The sequence below is a fragment of the Ceratotherium simum genome, chromosome 11 (genome assembly GCF_057802395.1).
Source record: "Ceratotherium simum simum isolate JZ-2026a chromosome 11, ASM5780239v1, whole genome shotgun sequence".
Lineage (NCBI taxonomy): Eukaryota > Metazoa > Chordata > Mammalia > Perissodactyla > Rhinocerotidae > Ceratotherium > Ceratotherium simum.
In genome coordinates, this window is record NC_141910.1 from 21,248,468 (window position 1) to 21,263,079 (window position 14,612).

The following is a 14,612-nucleotide window of genomic DNA, read 5'->3' on the forward strand; positions in this document are numbered from 1 at the left end:
TTTCTCATTAAAGAGAAATCTGGGGGTTGGCCTGGTAGCACAGCGGTTAAGTTCGCGCACTCTGCTTCGGCCGCCGGAGGTTTGCAGGTTTGGAACCCCGGGTGCGGACCTACACACCACTCATGAAGCCATGCTGTGGCAGCATCCCACATAGGAAACAGAGGAAGATGGGCTTAGATGTTAGCTCAGGGCCAATCTTCCTCATGAAAAAAATATATATCTGATGCCAATTGGTCAACTTTCCAGCAACAGAAACTCAGGATCCAGTCTGCTTCCCTCTTGTCTTAGACGTCTGCACTTCCTGGCTTATAGACAAGAAAGAATGAGCATGAAGAACGTAGACCCCCTTCTTAGCTTCCTTGAACCAAAAATGTCACATCCCTTCTGCTCACTTTTCTCTTGTCAAGAATTTGGTCATTGTCCCAACCTAACTGCAAGAGAAACTGGAAAATATCTTCTCATCTGCCCAGGAAGACGAAATGAGGTGGTGAACACATGGCATTGTCTCCACCACAACGTGTTTAGGAAACTGTAAGACTGGCATACCTGGAAATCAGTGGGGATGGTGAGGGGTAATATGTGTTGTGTGGAAAGGGTGGGTAGACAGTGCCAGGAAAGACAGGAAGGTAGGTAAAGCCAAAGCCAATGTAACTACCTAGAAGGACTGGGTGGGGTAAAGAGCCTCAGTGCCGTGCTGAGGACAATGGGATTTTAAAGAAGGGAACAGGGCAAAGACAGGGAGATGTGGTCACTGGAGAATCCTAGAGCTCGAACTTCTCAACCTGAGGCACCCCAAGTGAAGGGCCAGCTCCTGCTCCCAGGGCCAGCCCGAGGTTCCTAGTGCGTTAAGATCAGTGGAGTACAGTCTAGGGTCTGGGACTTAGCCTAAAAACAAACAAAAAAGCTTGTTGTTGTACTGTGATCACTATGTCTGGACACTGCGTGATCCTTCTTCAGACGACGTGCTTCCCAGCTTCCCCCCGGGTACTCCCTCCTCAGCTGCATCCCAGCTCCCACTGCAGGCTCACCTCCCTGTTCTCTCTGGGTTCAGCCTGACTTTCTCTTGACTTTGGTGGACGTGGTTTCTTGCTCACTTTGCTTCTGATGGGCTCCACTTTCAGTAGCATGTACCCCAGCTGACTTTCACACTGTTTTACACTCAGCTGTCTTCTGCCAGTCTTGTCCAGTCAAAAGATAAAATAACAACAACAATAACTAACATTTGTTGTTCTTAGTGCCGTTGAGTGGATTCTGACTCCTAGCGACCCCGTGTACAGCAGAGCGGAACCCTGCTGGGTCTTTTAGCACCATCCTCTCACCCTCGGGTGCTCCATCAGGCAATGCTCTACTGCTATTCATAGGGTTTTCAATTTTTTTGAGAAGTGGGTGGCCACGTCTTCTTCCTAGTCTATCTTAGTCTGGAGGCTCAACTGAAACCTGTCCACCATGGGTGACCCTGCCGGTATTTGAAATACCAGTGGCATAGCTTTCAGCATCACAGCAACACACAGCCACCACAGTAGGACAACCGACAGCTGGGTGGTGTGGTTCCCTGACTGGGAAACAAACACGGGCCACAGAGGTGAGAGCCCCAAATCTTAACCACTAGACCACCAAATTAACATTTACTGAGTGTTTAATACATGCCTAGCACTGTTCAAGCATTTTATATGTATATGGTCATATATATATGCACAATACATGGGACCATCATACATTAATATATATTAATATGTATTATATATGGTTAGTATTTATTACATAACGTTACAATATCATATAATATATATACATCTATATATAGATCATTTCATTCCCAGACTAATGCCATGAGATAGGTGACATTATTACCTCCATTATGCAGATAAAGAAACTAAAGCAAGAGGTTAACTTGCCACATTCACATGGATTGGAAGTGTTCAAACTGGAATTTTAATTCAGGATTTCTGGCTATTAACCACTATGCTGTACTACTAAATATAAGTTGATGAAGAGGAGGGGAGAGAGAGAGAAGATGGCTTGATGAGCTTAAAAAAAAAAAAAAAAGTGAGGAGCAGTTGTGATCAGCCCTGAGAAGGCAGAGGAAAGGGTCTCCATTGGAGGGAATTGCAAAGGAGGAGGTGCCACCAGAGGATAAAAAGCCTCCAATTATTCACACAAGGGGTATTTGTTTTCTTAAAAAGAGACAAGCTCCTGGAGAGCACAACGCCTGAATATTTATCAATGGAATTTCACAGGCCCTGGCAGGTGGAAGGCAGGGAGATTTGAGCCCCTTGAATTACAACTCGTGGGCCCTGCCTCAAAAAAGCCCATTCGTCTTGGCAAAGCCCCTCCCACACACGCACAATGTGCGGTCTCGAGCTCGCTCAGGCTGGACATCTTGTCAGCTCAGCACACAAAATAAGAACTGTTTCCCCTGCATGCAGCTGGCGCGCCCTTTCAACCGGTCCCAGCTGCCTGGAGCTGCGCACGCGGCGGGGGCCACGCCCCATATGAATATTCATGAAGGCCTTGTGCTCAGAGACCCGGATTTTAAGGCCCCTAAAGGGGTTAGAATGCTGGTAGGGGCTTCCTGACACGGAGTTAGAAGGAAAGAGGGAGCCGGGCTTTGTCAAGGTTTGCTCTTGAAGACTACAAAGAGGAGGGAGCACATGGAAATTGAAGTCCGTGGTTGCTAATCCACGCGAGGTCAGATTTATAAAGGGAGCTGGCTACTCCCTTGTAGTTTATCAAGTCTTTCAATGTCCCTCCACACCAACAACGTGCAATTACTAGTGTTTCACAGACAAGCTCTCTTTTTAGCACTCAGCAGCATGGAAATAACCGAGAGTAAGCTTTTTGTTGGGTATTGCCTCATAACTCTTATCGAGGTAGATCTCTGCGTTAACAACGCATCCCTCTCGCACACGGTGCATTGCAGGTATATTAATTTGCATGTTCTTATGATATAATCTAGGACTTTCGTCTGGGTGTCAGTCTATGTCATAGGCCAGAAATTTTTAAATGAACTTTGAAATACTTATACTCTTAGATCTAGTTGGGACATAATCAAGGAGTTAACCGTATCTATTAGTACTCATATTTGACAGTGTTATTTTTATTAATGGAGAAATTTCCCAGCACAGATCATCTGAAAGAGTAGATAGTACCCAAATGCATTTCATTGACTTATAATACAAGATGGGCTTTTGGTAAGGAACATTCACTGTCTTTTCTTGTTGTTGTTGGGGCCATAAGAGTTCACTTTAGAATTCACCAAACAGAAATTACTGGAAACTTTGTTGAGTGCATCTATTCCATTAATCCCTCCATTAAGAGAGGCTCTGCTTCTTACCTACACATTGGAAATGGAAGAAATAATGTTATTGGGAGGAAATCAAAGAATAAGAAGAGGAAATATAATGTGAAAGCAATTAGCTACTTTAAATGAGGGCAGACTCCTCCCCCACCCCACTTCCATCCCAGAGAACTGAGCACATATGCAAATGTAAGGGTATAACCACTGTGAGCAGCCATGAGACTTTACAGGAAGTAGGACAGGGACTGGACAAAGGACACAAACAAATGTTCCGGTAATCGTGGGATCTGGAAATTATAGACTGATAAACTTGCCATTAATCCCCAGCAAAGTTCTAAATTGGATAGTTAAGTAGACAGCTAGTGAGCACTTAAAAAAGATGACCACTGGGAACCCATGAGAGTTCACCAGGATCTGGTCAGGTCAAACTTTATTTCCTTTTTATTTTTTTAAATGAAATGCTTGACTATCACATCAGAATGCCAAAAACAAAGAACATCTTGACAAAAGGACAGCCTATTTATCTCTCCCTCTACCTTTTTTTTTCTGTGATGGATTCAGGATTCAAAATTATCAAATTGAGCATTCAGCAGCCAAAAGAGAATAGACTCTAGAGCCAGAAAGAACTGGGTTTGAATTTAGGCTCTGCAACTTAATAGCTGTGTGACATTGGGCATCTCTGAGTTTCAGGTTTCACAACTACAAAATAGGTATAGAATGTCTACTTTATAGATACAAAAGATAATACAAATAAAGTATGCAGCACAGGTATTCAAGAAAGGGTGGTTATTAAGATACAATTTAAGAGGTAAAAATTCAAATATAAACTCGGGAAAGAGAAGAACAAAACTGAGTAATTCATATAAAAAGAACTTTTTTATTTACGGAAAATTCAGTGTGAAATAACCAGGTAACATGTTTCAGGTGCAAACCGAAGCTTATTAATCTAAGTAGGTGTAAGCCAATAAGAAGGAGTTCTAATTAATTTCAGTTGGTCAGATCCTATCCAAAATTCTTTGTCCCTTTCTGAGTAGCATACTTTATAGGTAGCAAAGAAAAATTAAATAACATCTAGGAAGGTGAGAGACCCAGAAACCACAGTACCTGAAAAATAGTTGAAGAAATGGTGGTGTTTAAGAGCTATGATGTGGAATAGGGTATAAACTTGGTCTGTACAGCTCCAATGGTAGAATTGGGACAAATGATTGGAAGTTGCAGGGAGATGGATTTTGGACTTAACATGTAAGCTGTTCAACCATGCAGTGAGCATTCTTGAAAAGTAGCAAGCTCACAATTACTGAAAGTATTCCTGCAGTGAGTAGAGGCCAGCTCTCAAAGATAGTGTAGAAGAGATTATTCCACTGGAGAAGAGAGTGGCCTGGTCTTAGATTAGAGTTAGTAGTACAGCATATATATGCCACCACCCCCAGCCATGGCAGGCATGACTGATCAATGATAGCTCTTTTTCCTGCTGAGCTAAACTCAGCCTCACAATCTTTTTCAATGCAGTGCTCCAAGACATCACTACTAATTCATCCGAGTTGACAGCCCACCCAACCCAGATGATCCCTTAGAGTCTCTAAGATCCAATAACTTAGAAATTTCACCCATTGTGTCACTGTAATATGTCTGTAAGTTGACTAGAAGGGGAACCACAGTTAAGTGCAAAAATATTTCCAGATATCTGTGTGTGTTTATGTTTGTATATGTACCTTTGGGTGTACATATATATGGGATAGTATGTAGATGGTTTGGTTCTACCCAAAAACAAGAATCACATGAGGGAAGTAACTCATTGTCCACAAGAGCCCTTAAGCAGTGAATCCCTATTGGGACATGCCAATGGTTAATGACATTGCTTTATGTATACCCATCCATTTCTTCTACATAAAATTCATCTTTTCTTACCCTATCTCACCCCTTATAAAATTTGAAACTCATTTTGTAAGTTGTAACTTTTGGGACATCAAGAGCAAGGTAGTATAAAAAGAGAGAATTTGAGGATTTGGCAGAGATAGGGCTGGGGTACTTTGTAAACCCTCAAGAAAAGGGGGGATTTTATTATTAGGCAGAAGTAACTAAAAAGAGGTCAATAAGAGACTGAATTACAATGTCCAGAGATGTAGCAGACTTAGAGTCCAAGCTAATGGATGGGCAGCAGGAGCCTCCTGGAAGAGGGAGCACTTGAAGACAGGTGAGTGGTAGCTCATATTTTGGCTCCCCAGGTAGCAATTAAGAGGAACAAAGAACCCAGTCTAACTCCCAAGGACAAAGATGCAAAGACAATTTGTTGGAGAAAAGATAATCTTTGCAATAAATATTACTGGAGTAATTGGCTATCTATATGCAAGAAATAAAATACCTTGATCCATCCCTCTCATCATACACAAAAATTAACTCAAAATGAGTCATAGACCTAAATATAAAACTTAAAACTATGAAACTTCTTGAAGTTTACTTTTTTAAAAAGATTAAGCTATTTATATTTTAAAAGTGAGACAGTTTAAAGAAAAATATAAGTAAATAAGAGTATATATAGGTGGGATGCAGATATGCAAAAATCACTACAGTGGCGCCCCACTACTACCCTTTGCCACACTGCATCCAAGGGCTAGGGAGAGTGTCATAACCCCATCCAGGCAGGGTGGGGTTTAATACAGGACTGCAGTCTCAGGAGGAAAGTGTCTCAGGAGGAAAGTCAATGTGCAAACCAGGAAACTCTACCGGAACCCCTGTCCAGTGTGAGCGTGGGAAATTCTGTTGGAAGAGCGTGAGAGGAAGCTCTTGCTTGCAGCCCAGCGCTTCCCAGCTCCCAGGATCACAAATTTAGGAGACAGGAAAACATATCCTAGATGCCACGAGTCAACACTCCTGTGGCTACTTTTCAACAGCCTGGCCTGACAAAGTGGGCTTAGCTGGGCAGGCCAGAACCTGTAAAGCACAGCTGCGAGGACCTGCAGCTAAGTGAGCTGAGTGAGGTAGGAAGAAGGTGCCTGCTGCTCATGTCACATCTTAAATTCTTGGGCATTAAATTATGACACCAGTTACAACATCTGCCTTTATCAGGATCGAACTCCAATATGTCAAGAATTATGAAACAGGCATGTAACAAATATTGTAAGGGATCCTCCTGCTACTGTTAAGAAAGTAACAAATATTCCTTCTTTCTTTACCCATAAAATTCTTATAAAGGCAATACAGTCTGAAGCTTAAAAGCATTAGCTATGGTGTCAAGTTGCCTGGGTTCAAATCCCAGCTCTCTGTCCTATTAGCTGTCAAAATTTGGCTTAAGCTCTCTGACCTTAGCTTCCTCTTCTGTAAAATGGAGATGACAAAAAAAAAACCTTCCCAGAGGTTAGATGATGATGCATGTAAAGGTGTTTATTTCTTGGTGCATTTAGCACATAGTAAGCACTCAGAGTTACAGAGCTGGGAGGGAACTTAAAGATCGTCTAAAACTTCTTTTCTGCTGTACCAGTAGAGTGAAGCCCAGAGACCCTGGGGACCTACGCAACATCCCACAGTGAAATTAGGGGCAGACCTGCCTTTCAAAAATTGAAATGCTGTCATTTTTCTTTTCAGTTTCCTTTCCTCTCTTGGTGGTTGGGATTATTCTTGTGGTACCTCCTCTTCTCATGCCAGGCTTATAACAACTTGCACCATATTTTACTCTGATTTTCCATGGCTTCACTGTGACCCTACATTCGTTTAGCACTCCTACATTGTGAAAGCTGAACACCATCTGTCATCTGATCAGTGTGCAACAGTCCCTTAAGAGCTTAGTAAATGCCTTTTCTATGAAGAATCCTTCCCTTTTAAGCATAATGCAATGTTATAATTTAACTTTCAAGATCCACTCAGGAGAGAAAGGATGATAAGACAGGTCCATACATAAACATTCTCCCCCTGGGCCGCATGACTGTAAATATACCAAGATGTGCCCTTCTTGAGCTAACAACATATTACCTAATGATCTTCCACTTCCTGGCTTTTAAGAGTCCTTCTCTCAGAAAGAAAAGATGGTGTGTTGGTTTCTACATCATCTCTTCATATAATGGGCATAACCTGTTATTCCAAGAAGATCATCTAGTCACACAAAATAATCCAGGTGGAAATCTCCTTTGCCCTCCTATTTTCTCAAAATCTGTAGGGTAAAGTCATAAACTACAGTAGGTTTTACTAATAACAACTCACCAGAAGGACAAGCTATTTGGAAATTAGGTCACATCTTAGGGCTTTCTGCCAGATTCACACACAGGAATAGTAACATCATTGCCAGAGTATCTTTGAACACAAAGAACAATGACAAATAATGTTGTTCTGTTGAGAAATGCTGAATGGCTGGATTCCTTATAGGGTCTCTTTGAGTAAAAGTTTCCTGACAAAAATAAAGAGGTTGAGGGGAATGCTTTCAATGTCCGGCTTTCCAAAATAGACTATTTCTGTATCCATTTTCTTATTATAATTTATATTCCCTGTGCCTAAAATGCCTGGCATGGGGTAGGGGTTTAAGATGTGTGGAATAGAGGAGTGAACAATCTATTTTCTTTCTCTTCCTCTGTTATCCCATCCTCATATTGCCTCAGAGAAACACATAAATAAGGACAACCTTGACGAGTGAAGAGCTCAGACTCCCTTTGGGTTCTGTGCCTGATGTTTGTGGGACATTTGCTCAGGGCTTCCTGTTATCAAGTGGCCTTTGAGTGCTCAGCACATTGCCTTTGTCACATCACCTGTCCTTCCTACCTTGGAGAGGGATAAGTTTTAAAGTCCTGCTCCAGGTAACACCCGGGAGCATGTTAGAACTGTAGAATCTCAGGTCTCACCCCAGAATCAGAATCTGCATTTTAATAGCGTCCCTGGGAGACGCCTGCACACATTCAAGTTTGAAAAGCATTAGTATAAAGCCTGCATGAACGATGGATCCTCCAAATACCAACTGCCTGCTGGTCTCTGGAGAGGTATAGCCTCAGATTGCATTTCGAGTAGACAATTGTTTCCAGAAAGGAAAGAAAGACAAGGAGCCCACCAGACTTCCGGTGCTTGTGAATTGACAGCAGTCATTAGATACAAGGCAGGGGACAGAGCATCTGCTTCAGGGGACCGAGGCTCACAGTCGGCACAGGCAGGCGAGCGACATTCACTTTGGTACATCACAGCAAGACTTTGAAACTATCCAGGGCCTCTTGTTATTTTTCTTCTGTGTGTTTCATAAAAACTGTTGCCAAAGCATTTCAAAACTTAAAATTACAACTGATTGCCTAGTTGTCTATTAAAAGAATAAAGCTCCTTGGAGGGCACAAATTCCCATTCCAGAAGAAATCAATAGAAAACTTTAATCTGTCAGTGATAAATTATTGTGTGTATTGATTTCCATAGCTTTTAGGGCTCTTAGCAGCAACAGGGGAAAGGCTAATCTTTCTGGAATGTGTGTGCACTTGGAGCATAGCCCCAGTGAGCAGGGAGCTTGCCCGTTAGTCAAGAGTGTCTTATAAACAAATTATAGGCAAAAATTCCTTTAACGTGATAGAATTCTCCATTATGGCTACTCTTTAGCATTTATAAGGCAGACAATACCAGGGGTGGAACAAATGTTTAACAGCCATCTGCTTTGCATGCAGAATTGACAGACCAATTCACATGCAGCGTGGTACTTTAATCTTTCTTTTAAAATACTGCCAGCAGCATTGTTCAATAAAACCTTCTCCTTCAGTGCAAACTCAAAAAACATGCCATGCCACTATTCTACTGGTTATGTGTTAAGAGACTGACACGTAACTGATAATGGGTGAGAGAAAATACTGGAAGCATCTATGATATTTATTCCTTTGTAGATTGAATTTCACCTCCATATATTTGTTCATGGAGCTCCCACTGCCTACATGCTTCCCCATCTTCACTGGTTAAAATCCTGCATATTCTTCATAGAGCTCCTCTATGAAACCTTCTTGGAGCTCACAAATTAGAGTTCTCTTTGCTTCCTCATAGCAAGCTATGTGATCTTCTAGTACACCATGGAACTCTTTCTACCTTACATTATAGTTATTTGACCTGCTTTATCTCCACTGCTACGCTGCATGCTTCTTTAGAGGTACACCTTGTTAATTTTTGTGGCTTTCCATCTAGCACAGTGCTTGGCACATTGTGTGTAGTCCCTAAGTAGTTATGGATTTGAACAAATAGGGGTTTATTGGGCTCTCGTTATCCAGCATCTCATAGCCCAGCGTGACCAGAGAGCAATCAATATGGAAACGCAAATATTAGAAGAAAAGCAATGGGACTCCACTAAGGTCTTAAGTCTATCAACCAGTCAACAAATATTTAACTAGAATCTATTGTGTATTTGGAAAGAGGAAATTATAAAACAAGGAAGAGGAAGTTACAATCACATTATGAAGACAAAATTTTCTGGGCAAGAAAAAGGCAAAAATATGAAGCAGGTAAAGTTTTACCCATCATCTTTTCTACGCCATCTGTCCCCTCCCTGTGATTTCCTGCTGTCTTCAGTTTCTTGTCTCCTTTGCTATGTCCCTGTATGTGCGTCTAGTGTAGCTTTTATCACTCTATGTTGTAATTAAGTCAGGAAATTAAGTTTGAGCCTAGGCCATAGCTGGGGTTCAAGCACATCGATTTCCCAGCAATGACCCAAGGACCAGGACTGAGTCCTTAGAGAAAGGAGCTGAGAGAGAATTTGAAAAAGATTGTGATCACCAAGGACTTGGAAGGACTTTGGAAGAGAAGGACCTCTGCTTCAGGACCCAGAAAACAAAATGGAGCACCCAGTGAGGGGAGGGGCAGTCTCTCCATTTCTGCATGGGAGACAACTGGGTTCCTGTGAAATGTGGACTGAAGGACTAACTGTGTTTTGACTTCATTCATTCATTCAATGTTCACATATGTATCGAGCTGCTAGTAAGTGTCTGGCACTGTTCTAGGCCCAAAGAATACAACACTGAAGAAAAGGGACAAAGCTCCTGCCCTCTTGGAGCTTACTGCTGCTGTGTGATGATGAGGAGGAATCATCTGCAGAAATTTGTGTTCTTTTAAAATCTACCCCAAAAAATGGGCGACGGGGGCAGTGGTGGACACTAGCTTAGCGTGAGAAGGAAGTGTGGTCTCAGTCACTCTCCTGGCCATTTTCCTCCTGTCTTTTAGCTCTACAATTGCTTGCCGGGTTAAACTAACCTCTTCCTTTTTGGATCAGGTCTTTCTGGAAAACAATAAGAATTCTCTACTCTGAACTGTTCTAGAGACACTGGCTGCCAGTCAGTCTGCCCTGTTAAATTGTTTTCTAGGATTTTTTTGAAAAAAATGTGAAAAGCTTTAAACTAGTATAACAAGTAGTATTGTTTTCCTCCACCATTAAATAAAAGTTTTGAAAGTCAAAAAAAAAAAAATCAAGACACCTGGCATCCTTGAGGCTTAAAAGCACAAACAGAGAGCTGAAATGGAAAAACATAAGTGGTCAGTGTGGGAGCCCATGTGAAAAGCCTGGCAGGAGGCTAAGTTCCTACATATGTAAGTGGGGCAAAGCCTGCAAAATCTGGGTTATTTCTCTTAGGAGGACCATATTTGTACTCACGGACTGGTGAAGCCTGGGCAAGTTTGGGTTATATTATAATTTATTCACTTAATTTCTCTCCTATTAAATTATGAATACATTGATAATAGGGCCTTTATCTCATCAACACCCAGAAGAGTAATAGGTGCATATTAGGCATAGCTTGGTGCCTAATAATTATACGAGAAAGGAAGGGGAGAAAGGAAAATACTCATTGATTGCAAATATTTAAGATGGATCTGTTTTTGTGCAAATGGTAAGAATCCCTTTGGAACCAAGCCTGGTGACAATGTGATAGATCTCCATCAATATCAGATATCAAAATAAAGTGAGGAGATTGGAGGAATTCCAAAGATACTTTGAGAAGTGGCAGCATTATTGGAATATAGCTTCCAATTGCAACTGCATTTAACGAAATGCACTGGATGTCTGAACAATGGTATGGGTGCTAAAATCTTTCTGATGTTTTATAGTCACACCTCATGTCTCAAGTGCTAGATAGTGTGTTATTGATCACAAGGCCTGCTGGAATTCAAAAAAGAGCTCATTATCAGGGAAAGTTTACATCTACCCAATTTTTAAAAGAATTGATATTACAATCTTGCCTGAAATACTGAACTAAAGAAATGGAGAACCAAAAAAGAAGAAATAACATAAAACTGATAAGCATCTTAACCAAAAAATGACTAAACTGATTAAAGGAGTACCTAAAATGAAAATCTATAAAAGAATGGTGAGGATGCATTTGTTTACAAATAACAGAAATAAACTCTGGCTGGTTTAAGTAACAAAAAGGACTTGTTGGAGGGATAATGACAGAGTCATATTCAGCCAATTCATCCCAATATAGCCACCCTACATGTTTATGGTTGGTTAGTGTTCATGCTGTATCCTTTGTTAAATATTTTGACCATCAGCTCTGGACATTGGAGTTCCCCATAGACTCAAACGGCCCTCAGAAATGGACTAGAAGCTGGATATCATATGTGGTAGTTTTGGCAAGAAATAGAAAACTCTGACTCAGACTGGCTTATAACAGGGGTTGGCAAATGACAGCGTGTAGGTTGGCCACTTGTTTTACTGGAACACATTCACAGCCATTCATATATGTATTGTCTAGGGCTGCTTTAGAGCTACAACAGCAGAGTAGATTAGTTGTAACAAAGACCTTATAGCCTACAAATCTTAAAACAGTTACTATCTGGCCCTTTAAGAAAAAGTTTGGTGACCCCTGACTTCTATAATAGGTCATTTATTCTCTAATATATTTGATTCAGTCCAGGGTGGGCTCAAAAATGCCATCAAAGGTTTAGGCTATTTAGAATTCTTCTTGCTGCAATCTTCAGTATTGCCCCCCTCCCAGGATGGTCACCGTCATGGCGGCAAGAGAACTGACAATGGCGATCAGGACTATGTGCTTCCTTGTTCATGTCCAGCAGGAGAAAGATTAACTTCCCCCCTAGACACGGAATATAAATTTTCAATCAGATCGGGCCAATTTAGAATGTGTGCCCATCACTGGATCAATACAGTTGCTAGGGGATTGCCATGCATATATTATCTTAGACTAATCTGTAGCCCTCACTAAGGATGGGGTTGGGATCCGGAAAAACATCAGCATTGCTTAGAAAGGAGAAAGTGGAGAGTGGATGTTAAGTAAGCAAGCCACAGTGCCAAGACAACCAGGCATCTGAAGACTACAGGGAGCCTAGGAATCTTCTCTCCCCTCCATCTCTAAATCTCTGCTTCTCTCTTTGATGCTGATTCATTGTTCTTTCTCATTGCAGCCTGTTTTCTTCTACTCCCAACACATGGTGGAAAATAAAGCTTCCAGGAGCTAAGATGTTTACTATTATAGTCTTATGGCTGAAAGAGACAACTCTCTTTTTCTCTATCTTATTTTAAAGTTCCTGGGGAAAGATTTTGATTGGCCCAGGCTGGGTGAGGGGATCACCCTTATATCTCTAACTATCACCCTAACTATCTCTCACTATAACCATTTGGACAGTGGTAGAGAGAGGGGCAATTAGGGAAAGGATGTTGGGCAGATGAGCCATCAGGTGTTGCTACAGTATGTTTATTTCTTCATGTCAGATTAAATGGTCCAAATCTTTCCATTATAGGTGATTGTGTATATTAAGATTATTTTTCATTTTGAGAAACACAGACCCAAAAGAGCAGTCATTTAAACAAGATAGTTTATCTTTCTTTCATATAAAGCTGCAAAGGTAGGCAAGCTGGTATGACATTTCTGCTCACTCATCTGCTGTGTTGCCCTTGTCTTCATGGCCCAAGATGGCAGCTAGAGCTCCTGCTAGCATGTCCATGATTGTAGCAGCAGGATGGAGGAAGCAACAAAGAAGGGACAAGAGGTACACACCAACTGTCATTTAAGGAAAGTTCCAGAAGTTGCCATATGATACTTCCACCTAGTCCTTTGCAAGGGAAACTGGGAAATAGCCTTTTTTTTTTTTTTTTTTCCTGGACAGCTACATGTCTAGCTTAAAAATCAGAGGTTCTAGGGGCCGGCCTCGTGGTGTAGTGGTTAAGTTTGCACACTCCGCTGTGGTGGCCCAGGATTCGCCGGTTTGAATCCGGCTGTGGACCTACACACTGCTCATCAAACCATGCTGTGGCGGCATCCCACATACAAAATAGAGGAGGATGGGCATGGATGTTAGCTCAGGGCCAATCTTCCTCAGCAAAAAGAGGAAGATTGGCAACAAATGTTAGCTCAGGGCCAATCTTTCTCACTGAAAAAAAAAAAAAAAAGAGGTTCTATTACCATGGAAGAAAGGACAACACATATTAAGGGACAAATAGCACAGTGATCATAGTCTCTGTATAGTGATCATTCATTTTTAGAACACACAGGCTTTTAAGCTAAAAGGGTTTCTTTTTAACTCAGAAAAAAAGAAAATAGTCATCATTAAGGAACATAAAGGAGAGTTTAATAATACAACTCATGTCTTATACTCCCATAATTGAAATTTAAATGCATTAAAGTAACAGAAAAATATACAAAACACAGCCATTGTTTGCTTATGCACATATGGCCTTCCAATAAAGGCAATGATGTATCCTAGCAAAGAACTATCTCCCAGGCTGCGACAACCAGTTCATGTCATTTTAGACAAAATTATGTGGAATTCTATAGCTGTTGTGGTATAAAGGAGGCAGATTAGCGTTCCTTAAATTCAGACTCTGACTTAGAAACATGAAATGCCTGAAAAGCTATTATTTTAGCCCAGGAACCTTCTCCCACTGGCTAAGCTATCAAAATGAAAATGTCCAAAATGACCAGGTGTATTTGTTCAACTCAAAAAAGTGTTCTCAGTTCTGCTTGCTGCAATGATAGCTTGTAAAGCCTCCATCAAAGGATTTGTAGCTTGCCTTTCAAATTATGATTGATGGGCCCACCCTTTTCATAGCCAGTTTCCTAAGGAAAGAAGATTCAAATAATATTCTCCATGCTACCGTGGTCTGTCCTTAATGGTGACTACATGAGCCTGACTCAGTCCATTTAGATTTAGAAAAAATAACAAAGCTTTGGTCTCTTGCCTGTGAATGAATGGGGAGTAGAGAAAGAGATTTTTTAGTACCTGTAAAGTTCCAGCAAAACCAAGCCTTGCTGCAGAGGGTGTGCCAGCGTTTAGGGCAACACCCTTCCTGCCGTCGGGGAGTACAAGAGCATGTACTCAAGTATTATTTGGTGACAAGAATAGAATATTATTCTGAGCAATAAAGTGTTAT